Here is a 20,358-nt window from a genome sequence, read left to right as displayed (position 1 = left end):
CTTTTTTTTTTTAAAATTAACTTAGGGGAGAAAAGACTCTGGACATCTGAGGTCACCAGGGACCCCCCACCTCCTAAAGAAGGGAAACTCACAACACCACAACCTCATGTTGTGTGTGGAGGAAGGAGAGGTTTATGAAGTGGGCGAAATAGTGACCACAACAGGTGAGTGTCTGAGACCACAGCTTCAGGTAATAGATGGATGTCTGCATATTTCTAATACATGGTGTGTTTTTTTTATTTTAGGTGATGTGGATTTTGTGGAAGAAGAATCTAATTTCACAAGTGCAAGTACACACGTCCTCATCAGGGAGATCATGGTGTGCAATCAGGATTTACAGAAAATCAAGGAAGGTATCAATGATGTGGAAAAAAAGACTCAGAAACATCATTGATGTTTTAGGCAGAATATAAAACACATCCACATTTTTTAATTTTTTTTTTATTATAACTTTTCTAAAAAAATGTCGAAAGCCAAATTTTGAAGATGCACACAGTGTGTCAACATCAGGGCTGTTTTTAAGGCAGGGTAAAAAGGGGCAGCTGCACTGGGCCCTGTCATTGTTGTGGGGCCCAAAGCAGCTGCCTCATACTTGCCAACTATCCCAGTTTAAATTCCCTTGTCCCTTGAGGTTTTAGTCCTGTGCTGTGTCCCGATATCTCAGTGTGAAGTGCTGCTACTAATGCTGCCCAGCTCTGCCTTATAGTGTACAGATGACTCACTGGCAGACCCTGTGTTTACATGTAAATTACCAGCATACATATGTAAATAGCGGCAGCATTCATATGTAATTAGCAGCGGCCAGTGGCATTGACATGCCCCCTGAGGTCATATCCACAGTAATCTCTTGCAACCAATCAACAAGCAGAAATCATGTGCTGTAACCTCCAGCAACTAATCAGTGAGCCGTAATGTGTGGTGCAACCTCTAGCAACCAGTCAGTGACTGATAATGATACACTGTAACCTCTGGCAACCAATCGCAATAGCTGCCTGATCTGTTTCAGTAAACTGATTTTGAGTCTAGCTGCTATTTATTGTATGTCTCAGAGCAGGTGGAGAGCAAAACTGCATGGGGGGGGGGCCCAAGAAAAGTTTTGCCCAGGGTCCAATTAATATTAAAGATGGCCCTGGTCGACATGTGCTATCTGCCATCACGGGACATCAAGGTACGCATTTTGTGGGTGCAACCCCATCCTTGCAACTAAAGTAGGTGAGAGGAAGGGGTTGCACCCCCGAAACATGTCCATTGATCGCCCATGATGGGAGCTAGCACATGTTGACATTAGGCATGGGATCAGGAGGGAAATCCCCATTATGACTCCCAATTTGTGTTCATCTTCAAAATTTGGCTTTCACAGGGGTGGACATACTAATGTCTGATATTGCCTTCAATTTATCAAAGTTGAACTTTGTAAGTTCCTGAGTTGTGTATTGTTTTATGGTTTAAAAACATGCTGGTTTACCACAAAAAATATTTTTACTGTCCAAAAAAATATTTTATTCCAAAAAATATGTGACACTTACCTGCAAGAGAAGCCCACGATGTCCCCGTCTTCCTCGCTAGTAGCGAGCGTCCATTCTTCACCCCTCTTCCTTCCGGGCCGCGAACTGCGGCTCTGTGACTGGCCGGAGACACGTGGCATCGCGTTTAATGCCATGACCAAAGCTAAAAATGGCACAGTGTGCCCTTTCTAACTCCGGCGCATGCGCAGAAGAAATCGCTGTACGGTGATGTGCAAATATCTCCTAGACCATGCAGGTCTGGGAGATATTTCAAGCACCTACAGGTAAGCCTTAATCTAGGCTTACCTGTAGGTTAAAGTGGTTGTAAAGGGTTTACAACCACTTTAAAATGTGAGTTTATTTTATATTGTACAATAAATACTTTTGTGATTGGATGCCTGTGCAGTGAGCGTTCTCTTTTTATTCCTTGCATTTGTATGATTATTGAGCTTGAGCCCTTGAACATACCTGGCTTTATATATCCCGCTGAGAGGAAGGGTTCTATTATGCCCCGTACACACGGTCGGACATTCCGACGACAAAATCCATTGGATTTTTTCCGACCGATTTTGGCCCAAACTTGCATACACACGGTCGCACAAAGTTGTCGGAAAATCCGATCGTTCAGAACGAGGTGATGTAAAACACTTACGACGGGACTATAAAGAGGGCAGTAGCCAATAGCTTTTGTCTCGTAATTTATTCCTAGCATGCTTGGCACTTTGTGCGTCGGAATTGTCTACACACGGTCGGAATTTAAACAATCGGATTTTGTTGTTGGAAAATTTTAGATCCAGCTCTCAAACTTTGTGTGTTGGAAATTCCGACGGAAAAAGTCAGATGGAGCCCACACACGATTGGAATTTCCAACAACACGATGCGATCGCACATTTTACGACGGAAAATCTGGCTCTGTGTACACGGCATTAGTCTGCTTTCTGGTCTATTGGGAGAAGGATCTCTTTGGAACACATATGCAGTGGATTGCTACTAAAGCTGGAAGGATCGCTTTTTTTACCTGAATGCATTTATGTGTATAACCCATACACTGATGGTAAGGGTCAGTTCTATTGGGTGAAGGTGATGGGATCTTTATAATTTCTTCTATATTCCTATGATGGATTTTGATCATTTTTCTTCCTGGTGGACTTGGTTCTGATTGTTTCCAGTTTTTCCTTCTTTTTATAGTGATGAACTTTTAATCATGAACTTTATGCCTTTGTATTATTTTGTATTATGAGCGCTACACCCTTTACCCATAGCCTCTGCTAAGCGCTGGAAAACCACCTCCTATTCATCCCAGTCTGTCTGTTCACACTGGGGGGGGGGGGGGGGGGCGGTGCGCTTGCGGGACATTCCAAAAAGTTCTGCAAGCAGCATCTTTGGGGCAGATTGAGAGCGCTGTATTTAGCTCCCCCAAAACGCCCTGCCCATTGGAATGAATGGGCAGCGTTTTCAAAGTAACTTAAAAGCGATTCGAAAGCTCCGCAAAATGGGAGTTTTAACCCTTTTTTGGGTTAAAATGGAGCTCCACCCAAAAATGGAACTTCTGCTTTAAGGGAGGTCACCCCCTGACATGCCACAATTGGCATGTCATTTTTTTTGGGGGGGGGGGCGAGTGGATTCCCTCTTTTCAGAGGGTCCCAGCTCCCACTTCCTCCCGGCACAATGTGGCACTGGAAGAGAGATCACCTTTCCCCCCCTCCCTCTTGGCAATCATCTGAGACACGTCACAGGTCCCTGATGATTGCCCGGCCAGTCACGGTGCGCAACGCGGCTACTGCAAGCGTAGTGGGTGCCCGGCTCTGGAGCCACAGCTGGGTACCCACACTTACAATGCCGGCGCCGCAGAGAGGAGGGTGAGACGAGCGGGGCTCCGCTCCCCTGCATCGCTGCACCCTGGGACAATTAAGTGTCCAATTATTAAAAATCAGCAGCTGCAATATTTGTAGCTGCAGACTTTTAATAATTTTTTTTTAACGGAACTCCACTTTAAAAGCTCCCCGATAGAGTCCGAAAAGCGGCTCAGAAGCGCTAAAACAAGCGGCGCTTTGGTGCCAACGGCCGTCGCTTTCAGTGTGAATGGAGCCTAAAATGAATTACAAAATGAAATGCGGTAAGCTATCAGCAGTCTCCCACTAGGAAAGCTCACACAATGATGCACTTGGATTTGCTAATTTATTTGCTTAGCTGAGATCTTTCAGGCTCTGCATGACAGCCAGAGGGCCACACCCACCCTACTGCGTCAGGCGTCTCTGTTTGTGTAACTTGGGACTAATTGTATTTGCCTGGTGTCTCTGACTTCATATATACACATATTGTATGTATCCAAATACTGTACACGGATAACAATATTTTATCTTACATCCCAGTTACAGTCTCACGCCTATTTTCTTTTTATAGCCCTGTACTGCTGTATATCATGATTTTAGCACTTCGAAATGACTTTAAATACTTGCACCTCTTAAAGCGGTAATAAGCGGTGGTGTGTTTTTTGGAATTTTTTTTTGGAACCTGCAAGTTAAAGCTATAATGTGCTAGTATGCATCGCATACTAGCACATTATGTGAAACTTACCTTAGAACAAAGTCCTTCCAGCAGCGAGCTGTTCCTGCTGACAAGGCTTCCATCTTCACCCGTTTTCCTTCCAGGTTCGCAGACTACGGCTGTGTGACTGGCTGGAGTTGTGAGGACATCACTCCCGAGCATGCGTAAGGGAGCCGCCATTTACAGCACAGGACTATGAAGGAACGCTCCTTCAGGAGCGCATGCGCCAGTGATGTAGCTGGCAGCATGTACAGTAAATATCTCCTAAACGGTGCAGGTTTAACCACTTGCTACCCAGGCCAGTTATGACATTTCTCTCCTACATGTAAAAATCATATTTTTTTATATATATATATATATATATATATGTGTGTGTGTGTGTGTGTGTTTTTTTTTAGCAGAGACCCTAGAGAATAAAATGGCTGTCTTTTTTTATCTTGCACGGTATTTGCGCAGCAATTTTTCGAACGCTTTTTTTTTGGGGGGGGGGGGGGGAGAAAAATAGTTTTATGCATTAAAAAAAAACTGTAAAGTTAGCCCAATTGTTTTGTATAATGTGAAAGATGATGTTGCGCTGAGTAAATTGATACCTAACATGTCGGTATTTGAAAATCCCCATAGGCGACTCTTTAAAATTTTTTACAGGTTGCATGTTTTGAGTTACAGAGGAGGTCTAGGGCTAGAATTATTGCTCTTGTTCTAACGTTCCTGGCAGCACCTGTAGTTTAAACCCCGTTTTCATATGTGGGCGTGGCTTAGGTATGTGTTTGCTTCTGCAAGCGAGCAAGCAGGGACAGGGGCGCTTTATAATTATTTTTTTTAATTATTATTGTTAATTGTACATTCATTTTTCTAGTTTGATGCTTTCTTTTTACATTTTTTTTTTTTTATCACTTTTATTCTTATTACAATCAATGTAAACATCCCTTGTAATAGCAATAGTGCTTGACAGGTCCTCTTTACAGTGAGATCTGGGGTCAAAACAAATTGTCCAAATAAAAAAAAAAAGCATAAAAAATGCAAAAAGCATAAAAAAAACACACAAAATGTGTGTGCAAAAACACAAAATGCAAAGCAAAAAGCACTGCAGAAATGGATCAAAAACAAACTGCATAGGTGTGAACCAACCCTAAGCCAGCCATAGATGATGCAAATCCTTGCCGGTTCAGCAGAGACCAGGTGAGATTTAAACCAAGTATGGTCAGACGGGGGGGGGGAATGTGGCTCAACCACGTGTTTTTACTACCCATCTGACTGCGAGTTTAAAGGAGTCCTTGGGCTGAATTGCATTTGAACGCATGGATCTATGTGCGTCTTCATTTTGACTCACCAGAACACACCTGCCTTGTAGCACACTACACGTACAGATGTGAACAGTGTGTGCATCATAGGCTTGAGCACAGGGTGTGCCGGGTGTGCCTGGGCACACCCTAATCACCCCGTGTGATGAGCATTCCCCCTGTTTTGACCCCTGATATTTCACTCAGGCTCCTAAAAAAAATTGTAAAAAAAAAGTAATAAAAAAATAAAATAATAAAAGTAAAAACTATTTTCACCATCAGTGTATATATACACACACATTGCCAGGCCATTCAAAATGAATAGGCTGCTATAATGCAATGCACTATAATATATGTGTCATAATGCACACCTCCCAACTTTTTGAGATGGGAATGAGGGACACCTATCAGCAAAAGTATGCAGGCACAGGATACACCTCCTTAAAGGAGAAATAGACAAGATTGGTTAAACCCACAAGTGTTTTTTTTACCACTACTGTTCATTTATATTGGCTTTTGTAATTTACAAATGCATTTTATATACATGTATATAGATCAGACCAAAATGAGGGACAAATGAGGAGGAATGAGGGACAGAGGGACATTGCTCCAAATCAGGCCCCAAAGTACCCTATTCCCATGTTGATGAGGACAAGGGCCTCTTCCCGACAACCCTGGCTGTTGGTTGTCGGGGTCTGCGGGCAGGGGGAATTTCAATAATTTATAAGCCCCTTATGACATCACAGTCCCGGGCATGCTGGGAATGTGACGTCATAAGGGGTGGGGTCACCAGGTGACATCACCCGGAGACCCCACCACTTATGCCTATATAAGTCCCCGCGCACCATATCCATGGCATTACAGCGGGAGAGAGCGTCGTGCCAACATCGGAAGAACAGAAGAAGGAAGAAGAAGAAGACAGCGACGGCGGCAACGAAGGAGAAAGCCGGGCCAACGCTAGCAAAAGAGCCGCAAAAGAACAGAAGATAGCGGAGGAGCCCGACGAGAAGAAAGTCAGAAAAAGACCCCCGAAGTCGGAAGAAGACCCCCGGAGCTGCCTAATAACCTACTTTAAAAACCTGTGTAGTGTGTTTTTTTATTGACACTTTTTCCCCCAGGTGAATGGGTAGGGGTATATGTGTACGCGGCATTAGGCATCAAGCAATTTCATGAACTGCAGTACAAAGTATGAAATAACTTTTGGATAAAAATCACATTCTCATAGCATAGTTCACACCTGTGTGCTGCAGCTTAGTCCACTGATATGAATAGCAAAATGTACAAAAATGCATGTACATTGTATCAAGCTTTATTTTTTTCTTTTTTTTTTTAGGTGAAAATTTGTCATGCATCTGCAGACTAAAATAAAAAATTGTGTTTTCCCCATTTTGCATAACGCATAAGCAAAACAAATGCATAAAAATTCTATTAAAATGCATCAAAATGTCCAGTTTGGCTAATTGAGTAGCGTAGGGAAAATTAGCTAATAAAAAAAAAAAAATCTGCCCTTTTTTTCCAAATTTCAAGGTGTTTTTTAGATGTAGTTAAAGTATATATATTTTGTCATGTCATTTTGCATTTGTGTATTTTCCTTTTTATGGAGTCTTTTTTTATTTTACCTTTGTCTTTTTTTCCTTTTGGCTTCATGCACACTGGAGCTCATAAATGGCAGTGTGGGCGTTTTTTTATTTTTTTTTAACAGCCCATGAACTCCACTCTATGTTATCCTATGTGTCCATGCATACATGGACGTTTTTAAACTTCTATCAGCAGTAGAGTTTATGGGTTGTTTTCTGAACGCCATAAAATGGCGTTCAGGAGTCATTTTTCTGACCGCAAAAAACGCCAAATGCTCATAAACGCTGATAAACGTTGATAAACGTTTTTGATCCATTGAGAAAAAATTAAAATAAAAGAAAGTTTCAAAAATAGAAAAAGGCTAAAAAACACTAACACGGAAAAACGCTAAAAATGCTAATAAACGATATTGCAAAAACTTAAAAAAAAACTTTGAAAGACTCACTGGCGTTTTTATAATGTTATTTTTTTAACATCCAGTGTGCATGGAGCCTTTTTGTGAAAAAAAATAATAATAATAATGAGGTTAATGATGGGCCATTTATAATAAGGCTGGGACTAATGAAAGTCCATTTATAATAACCCTAATGAGGGACCATTTAAATGAGGCTAATGAGTGGCCATGTATAATAAGGCTAAGGAAGGACCACTTTGTTAGCATTCATAATAGTTGCAAAGAGCTTTTATAATCCTCAGAAAACATTTAGGCTTCATTCACACTTGTGTGACTTGTCATGCAACTTTGGACATCAAAGCTGCATGACAAGCTGTTCCCCATGTTTTCCAGTGATAACCATTCATATATGTGTGATTTAAAGTAGCAGCGACTTCAAAGTAGCTCAAGCACTACTTTTGTCTGACTTTCATGCAGCTCAAGGTCCATAGACTTCAATGTTAGCCCTCAAAAGTTGCATGAAAGTCGTAACTGAATGTTATACAACGCAACAGTTGTCCATTATCATTGGTCAAAGCCAAACTTGCATCCAAGTTGCACCCATCCAAAATTGCATTAAAGTTGCTCTCCAGAGAGAATAAGTTCAGTGCTCGCAACCTTTCCTTATAACTAATATCCCCCATACCCTTTATTAGCTTTGTTGCCCTTCTTTGTACTCACTCCATTTCCAGTACATCCTTCCTGAGGACTGATGCCCAGAACTGGACAGCATACTCCAGGTGCGGCCGGACCAGAGTCTTGTAGAGCAGCATAATTATCGTTTTTATCTCTGGAGTTGATCACCTTTTTAATGCCAATATTCTGTTTGCTTCGTTAGCAGCACCTTAGCATTGCATGCCATTACTGAGCCTATCATCTACTAGGACCCCCAGGTCCTTTTCCATCCTAGATTCCCCCAAAGGTTCTCCCCCCAGTGTATAGATTGCATTCATATTTTTTGCCACCCAAATGCATTATTTTACATTTTTCTACATTGAACCTCATTTGCCATGTAGTTGCCCACCCCATTAATTTGTTCAGATCTTCTTGCAAGGTTTCCACATCCTGCGGAGAAGTTATTGCCCTGCTTAGCTTAGTATCGGCCACAAATACAGAGATTGAAGTGTTTACCCCATCCCCATCCTCCAGGTTGCTTATGAGCAAATTAAATAGGATTGGTCCCAGCACAGAACCCTGGGGGACCCCACTATCCACCCCCTGACCATTCAGAGTACTCCCCATTTATCACCACCCTCTGAACTTGCCCTTGTAGCCAGTTTTCAATCCATGTACTCACCCTATGGTCCATGCCAACAGACCTTATTTTGTACAGTCAACGTTTATGGGGAACTGTGTCAAATATTTTTGCAAAATCCAGATACACCACATCTATGGGCCTTCCTTTATCTAGATGGCAACTCACCTCCTCATAGAAGGTTAGTAGATTGGTTTGGCAAAAGTTATTCTTCATGAATCCATGCTGATTACTGCTAATGATACCGTTCTCATTACTAAAATCTAGTCCCTTATCATCCCCTCCAAGAGTTTACATACTATTGATGTTAGGCTAACTGGTCTGTAATTCCCAGGGATGTATTTTGGGCCCTTTTTAAATATTGGTGTCACATTGGCTTTTCTCCAATAAGCTGGTACCATTCCAGTCAGTAGACTGTCAGTAAAAATTAGGAACAATGGTCTGGCAATTACTTGACTGAGTTCCCTAAGTACCCTCGGGTGCAAACCATCTGGTCCCGGTGATTTATTAATGTTAAGTTTCCCAAGTCTAATTTTAATTCTGTCCTCTGTTAACCATGGAGGTGCTTCCTGTGATGTGTCATGAGGATAAGCACTGCAGTTTTGGTTACGGAAGCCCCCAGATTCCCTCGTGAAGACCGAGGAGAAGAATAAATTCAATACCTTCGCCATCGTCCCATCCTTTTTAACCAGATGTCCTTCCTCGTTCTTAATGGGGCCAATATACTCTTTCCTCCATTTTTTACATACTTAAAGAATTTCTTGGGATTTTTTTTGCTCTCCTCCACTATGTGTCTTTTATGTTCTATCTTAGCTGCCCTAATTGCACCCTTACATATCTTGTTGCATTCTTTGTAAAGTCTGAATGCTGATGATGATCCCTCAGCCTTGTATTTTTTAAAGGCCTTCTCCTTTGCTTTTATATGCATTTTTACATTGGCGTTAAGCCATCCAGGACTTTTGTTCGCTCTTTTAAATTTATTACCCAACGGGATGCATTGACTAATGCCCTTATTTAATATGCTCTTAAAGCAAACCCATCTCTCCTCCGCGTTCTTTGTTCCTAAGATTTTATCCCAATTTATGCCTTCTAGTAAGGATCGTAGTTTAGGGAAGTTGGCTCTTTTGAAATTCAGTGTCTTTGTATTCCCCTTATGTTTCCTATTTGTGTGATTTATACGGAAGCCATTTGACCTGTGATCGCTGTTCCCTAAATTGCCCCATATTTCCACATCCGTGATCAGATCTATATTGTTCGTAATCAGTAGATCCAGTAACGCATTATTTCTAGTTGGAGCGTCTACCATCTGACCCATAAACTTGTCCTGCAAGACACTTAGGAACTGGTGAGCCTTAGATGAATGTGTGGTTCCCTCCACCCAGTCTAGGTCTGGATAATTAAAATCCCCCATTATGATGACACTTCCCATCCTTGCCGCTAATCCAAATTGTGAGGTTAGAGGGCCTATAGCATACTCCCAGTATTATTTTCCCCTTAGCTTAATCCCTTTGGAGCTCTAACCATAAGGATTCCACCTCCTCCCTAGCTCCCTTAGTGATGTCATCTCTCACATTCACTTGTGCATTATTGTTGATATATAGGCATACCCCTCCCCCTTTATTACCCTCTCTATCCTTGTGATAAAGGGTATACCCTTGAATGGTTGCCAGCCAATCATGAGAGCTGTAGAACCAGGTCTCTGAAATTCCCACAAAATCCAAATCCTCCTCATACAACAGTATCCCTAGTTCACCCATCTTGTCCGCCAGGCTCCTGGCATTGGTGAATATGCCACGTAGTTTAGACCATTCACATATTATCCTCTTATTGGGTGTTCTGAGACTGCAACTAGGACTTGCTACTATAGTCTGTCCTATTTATTTATTTTTTTAAGTGTTTATTTCAAAGCATACAATGGAAAAAAAAAAAAAAAAGAAGAGGAACACAGACACTGTCCTGGGCACCACAACATGTCCAATGGCAACAAAGGTCTATGCAGAGCCAAGAACAATATATATAGTCATTGTACAGTAATACTCCAAAAGAAAAACCAGACACACAAACATACAATGACATTTTAAAGGTAATTTAGCAGCCTCACCATTGCCATCAATGCAGCAGCATCACCATAGCCATAAATGCAGCAGCATCACCATGGGCATTAATGCAGCAGCCTCACCATGGCCGTCAATACAGCAGCCTCACCGTTGCCACCAATGCAGTAGCCTCACTATTGCCACCAATGCAGCAGCCTCACCATGGCCATCAATGCAGCAGCCTCACCATGGCCATCAATGCAGCAGCCTCACCATGGCCATCAATGCAGCAGCCTCAACATTGCCATCAATGCAGCAGCCTCAACATTGCCATCAATGCAGCAGCCTCACCATGGCCATCAATGCAGCAGCCTCAACATTGCCATCAATGCAGCAGCCTCAACATTGCCAGCAATGCAGCAGCCTCAACATTGCCAGCAATGCAGCAGCCTCACCATGGCCACCAATGCAGCAGCCTCACTATTGCCAGCAATGCAGCAGCCTCACTATGGCCGTCAATGCAGCAGCCTCACCATTGCCATCAATGCAGCAGCCTCACCATGGCCATCAATGCAGCAGCCTCACCATGGCCATCAATGCAGCAGCCTCACCATGGCCATCAATGAAGCAGCCTCACCATGGCCATCAATGCAGCAGCCTCACCATTGCCTTTAATGCAGCAGCCTCAATATTGCCATCAATGCAGCAGCCTCAACATTGCCATCAATTCAGCAGCCTCACCATTGCCATCAATGCAGCAGCCTCACCATAGCCATCAATGCAGCAGTCTCACCATGGCCATCAATGAAGTAGCCTCACCATGGCCATCAATGCAGCAGCCTCACCATGGCCATCAATGCAGCAGCCTCACCATGGCCATCAATGCAGCAGCATCACCAAGGCCAGCAATGCAGCAGCCTCAACATTGCCATTAATTCAGCAGCCTCACCATGGCCATCATTGCATCAGCCTCACCATGGGCATCAATGCAGCAGCCTCACCATTGCCATCAATGCAGCAGCCTCACCATTGCCTTCAATGCAGACTGATCGATGCCCATCTGCAGCCTAGAAAATACAGGGGGGGGGGGAGCGCCGATAGATTATATACAGTGAGAATCTCTTATGATAGACAGAACAGTAGTCCAATGGTGGCCCAGGTGACAGGACTTTCTATTACAGAGGCCTCCAAGTAAACAGGAGATTCTCACTGTATGCAATATGACGCCACTCATCCCGCCCCCTCCCTGTCCCCTCCGAGGCAGCTAAAATTGAAGTATTGGCGTATAACACGCACACGCTATTTGCACTCAATTTTCATGGTGAAAAAGTGAGTGTTATATGCCAATAAATACAGTAAATAATAGAACTAAGCCCAGGAGGTGTCATGCACCTCACTGGACTTAACTCATAATGCACCTTCATTCATTACAAAGGAGCTGAATTCATGGAATTCAGCTTTAAGCCCAATTGAACCCTTCAAAAAAAAAATCTATTTCACCTTTTCTACTTGCCTTTTTTGGCAACATTTTGCAGAATTCCCTAGATCTTCAAAAAATAAAAAAAGATTGAACCTTTCAGTTCTGCCTATCCCTAAGCATACAATGTGGTAGTCTCAATGACACATTCAGTATAAATACACTATTCTGCTTACCAGTATAACTATTCGTTCACTATGTACTGTATGTACGTCAGCCTTGGTTCATTCCTTCAAATGTCTTCTTTGATTGTAGATAGGACCCCGGTACCCATGGAAAGGGTCTAGAAATCCAGAGATTGGTATGAAGCAGTGTAAACCACACAGCTGCTGTTGCTGCCGAGTCAGTGAATGGAAAAACAAACAGAATGGTGAACAAGCACAGGATATAAAGTGTGTTACTAGTTTATCTGAAAGTGCTAAAAACAGACCCAGAGATTATCTCCTCTCCTTGATCGGGTTGTGTACAACAGTTACTGTAACCGGGAGCAGATGTATACGGCATTTTGAGTTCAGATGGAAATCCTTTATAGTAACATTGGGGGCTTCCCACCTCCAATCACTGTCACCTTGAATTACTAGTGGCCCTGTACTCTACAGTGCGTTTGGCACCGTTGACACTTGTGCGACTTGTCATGCGACTTTAGACGCATAAAGCTGCATGACAAGTCGCAGCCCATTGATTTCAATGGAACGCATTCAAATCTATGTGGCTTAACTACTTCCGGACCGCCCGCCGTCATTTTATGTCAGTATTTTGACGTAGAATCAATGCTGTATCCTGGCCTAGGCCAACAAGGCCCAGGCCTAGGGCAGCACTTTGCAAGGGGGGGCAGCACAGAAAGAGTCCCTGCCGGCTAGCGCCAGTCTTATGGGCTGGGAGGCAAATTAGTCTAGCGCCCCCATAAAGTGGCCGTACTGTGGGCGGCCGACATTCTGCAACCGTGGAGGAGGGGGGCTCCCCTTCTAATTTTGACTGTCCTATCATCATGGACCACAAACCTTCCTCACTGTGCTATATGTTTTCTGCTGCACCGCTGGCATGGTTATATCTTCTTCGTCCTCGTTATAAAACTATCAAAAATTTGTGCTTAGCGGCTTCCCGATCGCCTTGCGCAAATATACTGCGGCAGAAGGGCACGTGCAGGTAGATTAAGGTACCTGTACATTGCCCTTTAAGAGGCGGCTCGCGGGCGCGCGCGTCGCCGGGAGCTCCGTGACCGCGATCTCGATGTCTGTGGGGATACCCGCGATCGTCTCATGGAGAAGAACGGGGAGATGCTAATATAAACAAGCATCTCCCGGTTCTGCCTAATGACACTGACACTGATCACAGCTCAATGTATTGCGGAGTGCTGATCAGTGACGTGTCACACACAGCCCCTCCCCCCAACAGTTAGAATCACTCCCTAGGACACACTTAACCCCTACAGCGCCACCTAGGGGTTATCCTCTTCACTGCCAGTCACATTTACACAGTAATCAATGCAAAAATTATCAATAAAAATGCCATAAAACTATCCCCTATTTTGTAGATGTTATTACTTTTGCGCAAACCAATCAATAAACGCTTATTGCGTTTGTTTTGTTTGTTTTTTACCAAAAATATGTAGAAGAATACGTATCGGCCTAAACTGAGGAAAACATTTTTTTTTAAATATTTTTTGGGGATATTTATTATAGCAAAAAGTAAAAAAATAATTGTGTTTCTTTTCAATATTGTCACAATTTTTTTGTTTATAGTGCAAAAAATAAAAACCACAGAGGTGATCAAATACCACCAAAAGAAAGCTCTATTTGTGGGAAAAAAAGGACGTAATTTTTGTTTGGGAGCCACGTTGCACGACCGCGCAATTGTCAGTTAGACCGAAGCAGTGCCGAATCGCAAAAAGTGCTCTGGTCAGGAAGGGGGTAAATTCTTCCGGGGCTGAAGTGATTAAAGTAGAACTATTTTTTTTTTCCATTTTGGATAGAATAAGGGAGGGTTATAGCCCCTGTCAGTTTATTTTTTACTATCCCTGTCCCATTGCAGAGATTTCCCTTCACTTCCTGCCCCATAGCCAAACAGGAAGTGAGAGAAAATCTATGCAAATTAAGGGAATCAATTGCCCCCCCCCCAGGCCCTCAGAACTAGTGTCCCCACTCAAAAATTTCAGGGCTGGCCTTAAACAGCAAGGGGTGTGACCTTGAGAGGAAGGGGTGGGTCATATTTAAATTCGGGGGTGCACGAGTTTAGTCGGGCCTTGGGTAGCACAAAACCGAAATACACTACTGCGTAGAATACCGGGGTTATGGCAGCAGATAGCTGCTATAACCCCGGTATATTCTTAACCGGCGGACAGTCCTCTTTCTGATAAAAGTGGTCTCTGCAGCGGATTCGCCACAAGATCACTTTTATCAGAGGGAGAGGGCCTCCACCATACTGTAATGAACCGGGGTGATTAAGCTCTAGTGGTACATCTGAGTTGAATAAATTGTGTCAGTCCCGACTGCATTTTCAAGGGCATGGCAGCCCATTTTTATTCAAAAGAAACAAAGTTCAAAAAAACATCAGATTCCCTCACAGCAACTTGTACCCTACGCCCTGGGGAGGCTTTTCATGTGTGCCTTGCTATCATGCGACTCCAATATTACCTCAGCTCCCGGGACAGATCACTTGGCCCTGGCTCCATACTTACCATTCCTCATCTCAGTGCCCTTATCGTAAGTACTCAGGTTAGGTCTAGTTGTCCCTTTCCTGTTATGCTTAATTAGAATTGGACTAATTATATTTTATTATATCTTGTAGATGTCTGTGAGCATCCACCCCTGATGAGTGTGCTATATACGAAACGCGTCGGAATTTATGGGCTGCAGACACATGTCCCTATTCAACTCGAAATTTGGGCATTTTGAATGTAGATACATATTTTGATTCAACTATCATTTGTTATTCCTATTTCTCAATTACTTAATGGTCCTATTATTTCCATCATGTCGATATCTGCAAGTGCTGTTCGTATTATGCACATTTATCAATTTCATGGAATGTATTTTACCAATCAAATCAGACCACTATGTGGCGCTTGGCTACTATACGCTGATGTACCCAAGACGCCCGTATTTGCATACGCACAGATTATGTGGGTGTAAATATATATGAAATGACATTTACTATAATGCTTTTTCTTTTATGTGGTTTCTGTATTGATACGTCTTATACAGTTTTTTATGATTAATAAATATGTATTTTTATGTAACCTACCTCCACAATGTCTATAACCTCACTTAAAGTCCCAAACTCCTTATAAATTTACTTTGAACCAGGGATGGAGGCACATTTTATATGTGCCTCATTTAATGTCCCAAATTTCCCCCTTCGCTACGATTCCCTCAGATGGGTATTCAGCATTACAGTCCTGCTTCAGAACAAACAGCATTCAGCCTTTTTGGCTAAAAACACAGCAATCATGATCAGGCCTTACACGTTAGGCCTTGGCCTGTCTTCCCCAGACCTGACGTTAAGCAAGTCTGTGCTTGCAACTTCGTGCTACACTGGCTCCCTCCTGACTCCTGGGCCAGACCTCCTGTCTGCCGGGCGGAGCTGTCTTTAGGGGCTCTTTCACATGGCCGTTCAAGTCCGCCTGTCAGTTTTTTAGGCGGACCTGAACAGATGCTCCATAGACCTCTATGGGGCGGCGGATATCAGCGGTGACACGTCCGCTGACATCTGACCTGCTCCGACCCACTCTGACTCTGCGGTCCGGCGTCACCCGATCTCCCATAGGGGAGAGCGGCGCTCTGACAGGTCCGTCCCTGCGCAGTGTGCAGAGACCGACCTGTCATCTTCCTGCTCAGCAGAGATCGATGGAGCGATCCCCACTGAGCAAGCGGATATCCACGCAGTGATGATCCGCCCCATCTGAAAGAGCCCTAAGGTTTGGATCGGGTGACGACGGACTCTGCGGTCCGTCATCACTCAATCTCCCATAGGGGAGAGCGGCCGAGCAATCCCCACTGAGCAAGCGGATATCCACGGGGCGGATCATCACTGATCCGTCTCGTCTGAAAGAGCCCTAAGGATAAGCACTGGCCTCTATTCCTGGGATGATTATGAAGCCAGCGCACAGGTGTGCAATTAGCAAGCCTACCAAAATCAGGCATACATTGCCCATATGCAACTGTGACACGGGGTTGCATCACCACAATGCATTGCAGTGAACTGTATTCTGGTGCACATGGGACATAAATATGAGTTTTAGCATACTTTGCTACAATGCATAGGTCCAAATGTCTGTGTGATATGAGCTTCATATTTCTGTAGAGGCAAAAACTGGCTTACTGTTGACTTAGTAGCCAGCCTTTTGAGACAATGATAGGGGGTATCTGGACCAATGATGTCTCATCTGTTCTTTTTTTGGGGGGTTTTCTGGAAATAAAAAAATGGATTAAACCATTTAGATCTCCCAGAAAAGGATTGTATGGAGGCGCAGATCTGGGGAGGGGTACAGAAAAATGTCTGCAGCATTGAAGGTCCCAATGAGCACAGTGGCCTCCATCATCCATGAATGGAAGAAGTTTGGAACCAACAGGACTCTTCCTAGAGCGGGCCATCTGGCCAAACTGAGTGAGAAGGGCCTTAGTCAAGGAGGTGACCAAGAACCCGATGGTCACTCTGACAGAGCTGAAGCATTCCTCTGTGGAGAGAGGAGAACCTTCCAGAAGAACAACCATCTCTGCAGCTCTCCATCAATGTATGGCTGTATGGTGGAGTGGCCACATGGAAGCCATTCCTCAGTATAAGACACATGACAGCCCACCTGGAGTTTGCCAAAAGGCACCTGAAGGACTCACAGACCACGAGAAACAAAATTCTCTGGTCTGATGAAACAAAGATTGAACTCTTTGACCTGAATGGCAAGTGTCATGTCTGGAGAAAACGAGGTGCTGCGCATCAACTGGCCAATACCATCCCTACAGTGAAGCATGGTGGTGGCAGCATCCTGCTGTGGAAACGTTTTTCAGAGGCAGGAACTGGGACACTAGTCAGGATCGGGGAAATATTAATGCAGCAATGTACAGCGACATCCTTGATGAATACCTGCTCCAGAGCGCTCCGGACCTCAGATCAGGGGCGGATCCAGAGTCTAGTCTCGGGAGGGGCACTGCTAGAATATATGTTTTTTTTGGGGGCAATTTATATGGGAAACGGCTGGTATTGGCGCTTCAATCATCACGGCATTATAGTTGTTATGGTGTCAGGATGATTGAAGCACATTATTTCTATTATTACATTGTAATACAAAAATAAATGGTTCAACTCACCATAATGCAGAATCAGTGGGAGCCCTGAGGGTGTCACTTGCCAGGTCGCCTGCCACCAAATGCGGATTGTCACTTGCCACGTCACTTGCCACACACTGCACATTGTCACTTGCCACATCACTTGTAACCAAATGCGGATTGTCTCTTGCCACACTTTGCAGATTGTCACTTGCCCCTTCGCCTGCCACACATTGTGGATTGTCACTTTCACGTAGCCTGCCACACATTTCGGATTGTCACTTGCCACGTAGCCTGCCACACATTGCGCATTGTCACTTGCCCCACACACAGCACTACCTAGGCACACATTTAACCCTTAAATCCCCCCTGATGTTAACCCCTTCCCTGCCAGTGTCGTTAGTACAGTGGCAGTGCATATTATTTAGCACAAATCACTGTGTTGGTGTCACTGGTCCCCAAAAAAAGTATGAAAAGTGTCACTTAGTGTCTGATGTGTCCGCCGCGATGTCAGAGTCGCTGATCGCCGCCATTGCTAGTAAAAAAAATGAATAAATAAAAATTTCATAAAACTATCCCATAGTTTGTAGACGCTATAACTTTTGCGCAAACCACTCACTATACGCTTATTGAGATTTTTTTTACCAAAAACATTGAGCATAATAGATTTTGGCCTAAATTAATGAAGAAATTCGATTTTTTAGATTTTTTTTTATTGAATATGTTTTATAACAGAAAGTAAAAAAATATAGTTTTTTTTCCCAAAAATTGTCAGTCTTTTTTTTGTTTATAGCGCAAAAAAAAAACAACAACGCATAGGTGATCACATACCACCAAAAGAAATCTCTATGTATTTGGGTACAGCGTTGCACGACCGCGCAATTGTGAATTAAAGTGCCGTATCGCAAAAAATGGCCTGATCGTGAAGGGGGTAAACATTCCGTAGGTCGGGTGGTTAACTGCTTGCCGACCAGTCGCCGTCATTTTACGGCGGCTGGTTGGCCCAATCCCGCGAGCCGTCGTAGCTATACATCAGCTCGTGGGATCAGGATAGCAGGCGTGCTGCCGCAGGAGGAGCGCGCACGCGGCTGCTGCACTGCGGGGGTACCGATGCTCGTGGCCGGCGATCGCGATGACCGCCGGCCACGAGCGATCGTGGGCACGAGAGGCAGAACACGGAAGTGTATCGGAAGTGTATGTGTAAACACACAAATCCCTGTTCTACGAGGAGAGACAGATCGTGTGTTCCTAATAGCTAGGAACCACGATCTGTCATTTCCGTTAGTCAGTCCCCTCCCCTTCAGTTACAAACACGTAGCAGGGAACACAGTTAACCCCTTGATCGCCCCCTAGTGTTAACCCCTTCAATGCCAGTGACATTTTTACAGTAATCAGTGCATTTTTATAGCCAATGGTCCCAAAAATGTGTCAAAAGTGTCTGATTAGTCCGCCATAATGTCGCAGTCCCGATAAAAATTTCAGATCGCCGAAACAAAATTCCCCACTTTTTTTCTTGGTTTACTACAGACCCTATCATTTATACAGTGCCTTGAAAAAGTATTCATACCCCTTGAAATTTCCCACATTTTGTCATGTTGCAACTAAAAACTTAAATGTATTTTATTGGGATTTTATGTGATAGACCAACACAAAGTGGCACATAATTGATAAGTGGAAGGAAAATGATAAATGGTTTTCAAAATAGTTTACAAATAAATATGTGAAAAGTGTGGGGGGCATTTGTATGGCGCCCCCCGGAGTCAATACTTTGTAGAACCTCTTTTCACTGCAATTACAGCTGCAAGTCTTTTTGGGGGTGTCTCTACCAGCTTTGCACATCTAGAGAGGGGCATTATTGCCCATTCTTCTTTGCAAAGTATCTCAAGCTCTGTCAGATTGGATGGAGAGCATCTGAACAGCAATTTTCAAGTCTTGCCACAGATTCTCAATTGGATTGAGGTCTGGACTGTGACTGGGCCATTCTAACACAGGAATATGCTTTGATCTAAACCAGGGATCTCCAAACTATGGCCCTCCAGTTGTTCAGGAACTACCATTCCCATTATTCCTAGTCAATGTGAATGTCAGAGTTTTACAATGCCTCATGGGACGTGTAGTTCCTCAACAGCTGGAGGGCCGTAGTTTGGAGATCCCTGATCTAAACCATTCCATTGTAGCTCTGGCTGTATGTTTAGGGTTGTTGTCCTGCTGGAAGGGAAACCTCCGCCCCAGTCTCAAGTTTTTTCAGACTCTAATGCCTCGTACACACGATCGGATTGTTGGCCAACAAAGCTTCAGACTTTTGTCCGATGGGGGGTGTGCCAGGAACTTGTCTTGCATACACAATTGTCAAGCACAAATGTAGTGACGTACTACGAGGAATTTCAGCTCTTGAGCGCCACCCTTTGGGCTCCTTCTGCTTATGTCGTGTTTGGTGAGCATTGATTCTAAGCATGCGTGTTTGTACTTTCAACTTTTGTGTGAAGGACTTGTGTACAGGCGATAGGAAAATCTGACAACAGACCGTTGTCTACCAAAAATTGACCAGCCTGCCATCCAACATTTGTTGGTGGAAAGTTGGACAACAATTGTCTGATCGAGCGTACTACTGGTCAGTTTTTAGGCCAACAGTCTTTCATCACACAATTTCCTGCCGAAAATCCAATCGTGTGTACGAGGCTAAACAGGTTTTCTTCTAAGATTGCTCTTTATTTGGCTCCATCCATCTTCACATCAATTTTGACCAGCTTCCCTGCTTTAAACTTCTCCACAATGTTACCTCTGACCTGTTTGGTGTGTTCCTTGGCCTTCATGATGCTGTTTGTTCACTAAGGGCTTCACAGAACAGTTGTATTTATACTGAGGTTAAATTACACATAGGTAAGGGTTTATTCAAATTTTATATGTATATATATATATATATATATATATATTTATTTTTTTATCATCGTAGAGACACATGTACATCCTGAGCACAGGAGTACTT

At 43.6% G+C, this 20,358-nt stretch overlaps 1 protein-coding gene across 1 annotated transcript in view; it reads right to left on the bottom strand.

The window, feature by feature from the left end:
• SYTL4 (synaptotagmin like 4) overlaps positions 1 to 12,416 on the bottom strand; it is a 158,152-nt gene extending 145,736 nt beyond the window's left edge. Inside the window, exon 1 of the mRNA XM_077484793.1 lies at positions 12,288 to 12,416. The gene's annotated coding sequence lies outside the window, so the exon portion shown is untranslated. The remainder of the gene's footprint in view (positions 1 to 12,287) is intronic.
• Positions 12,417 to 20,358: the final 7,942 nt, after the last annotated feature.

Source organism: Lithobates pipiens, unplaced genomic scaffold, assembly GCF_037356315.1.
Source record: "Lithobates pipiens isolate NorthernLeopardFrog02 unplaced genomic scaffold, aLitPip1_a1.2 Scaffold_1, whole genome shotgun sequence".
NCBI lineage: Eukaryota > Metazoa > Chordata > Amphibia > Anura > Ranidae > Lithobates > Lithobates pipiens.
The sequence above is the reverse complement of the archived record's forward strand: the minus strand, read 5'-3'. Positions and strand labels throughout refer to the sequence as shown.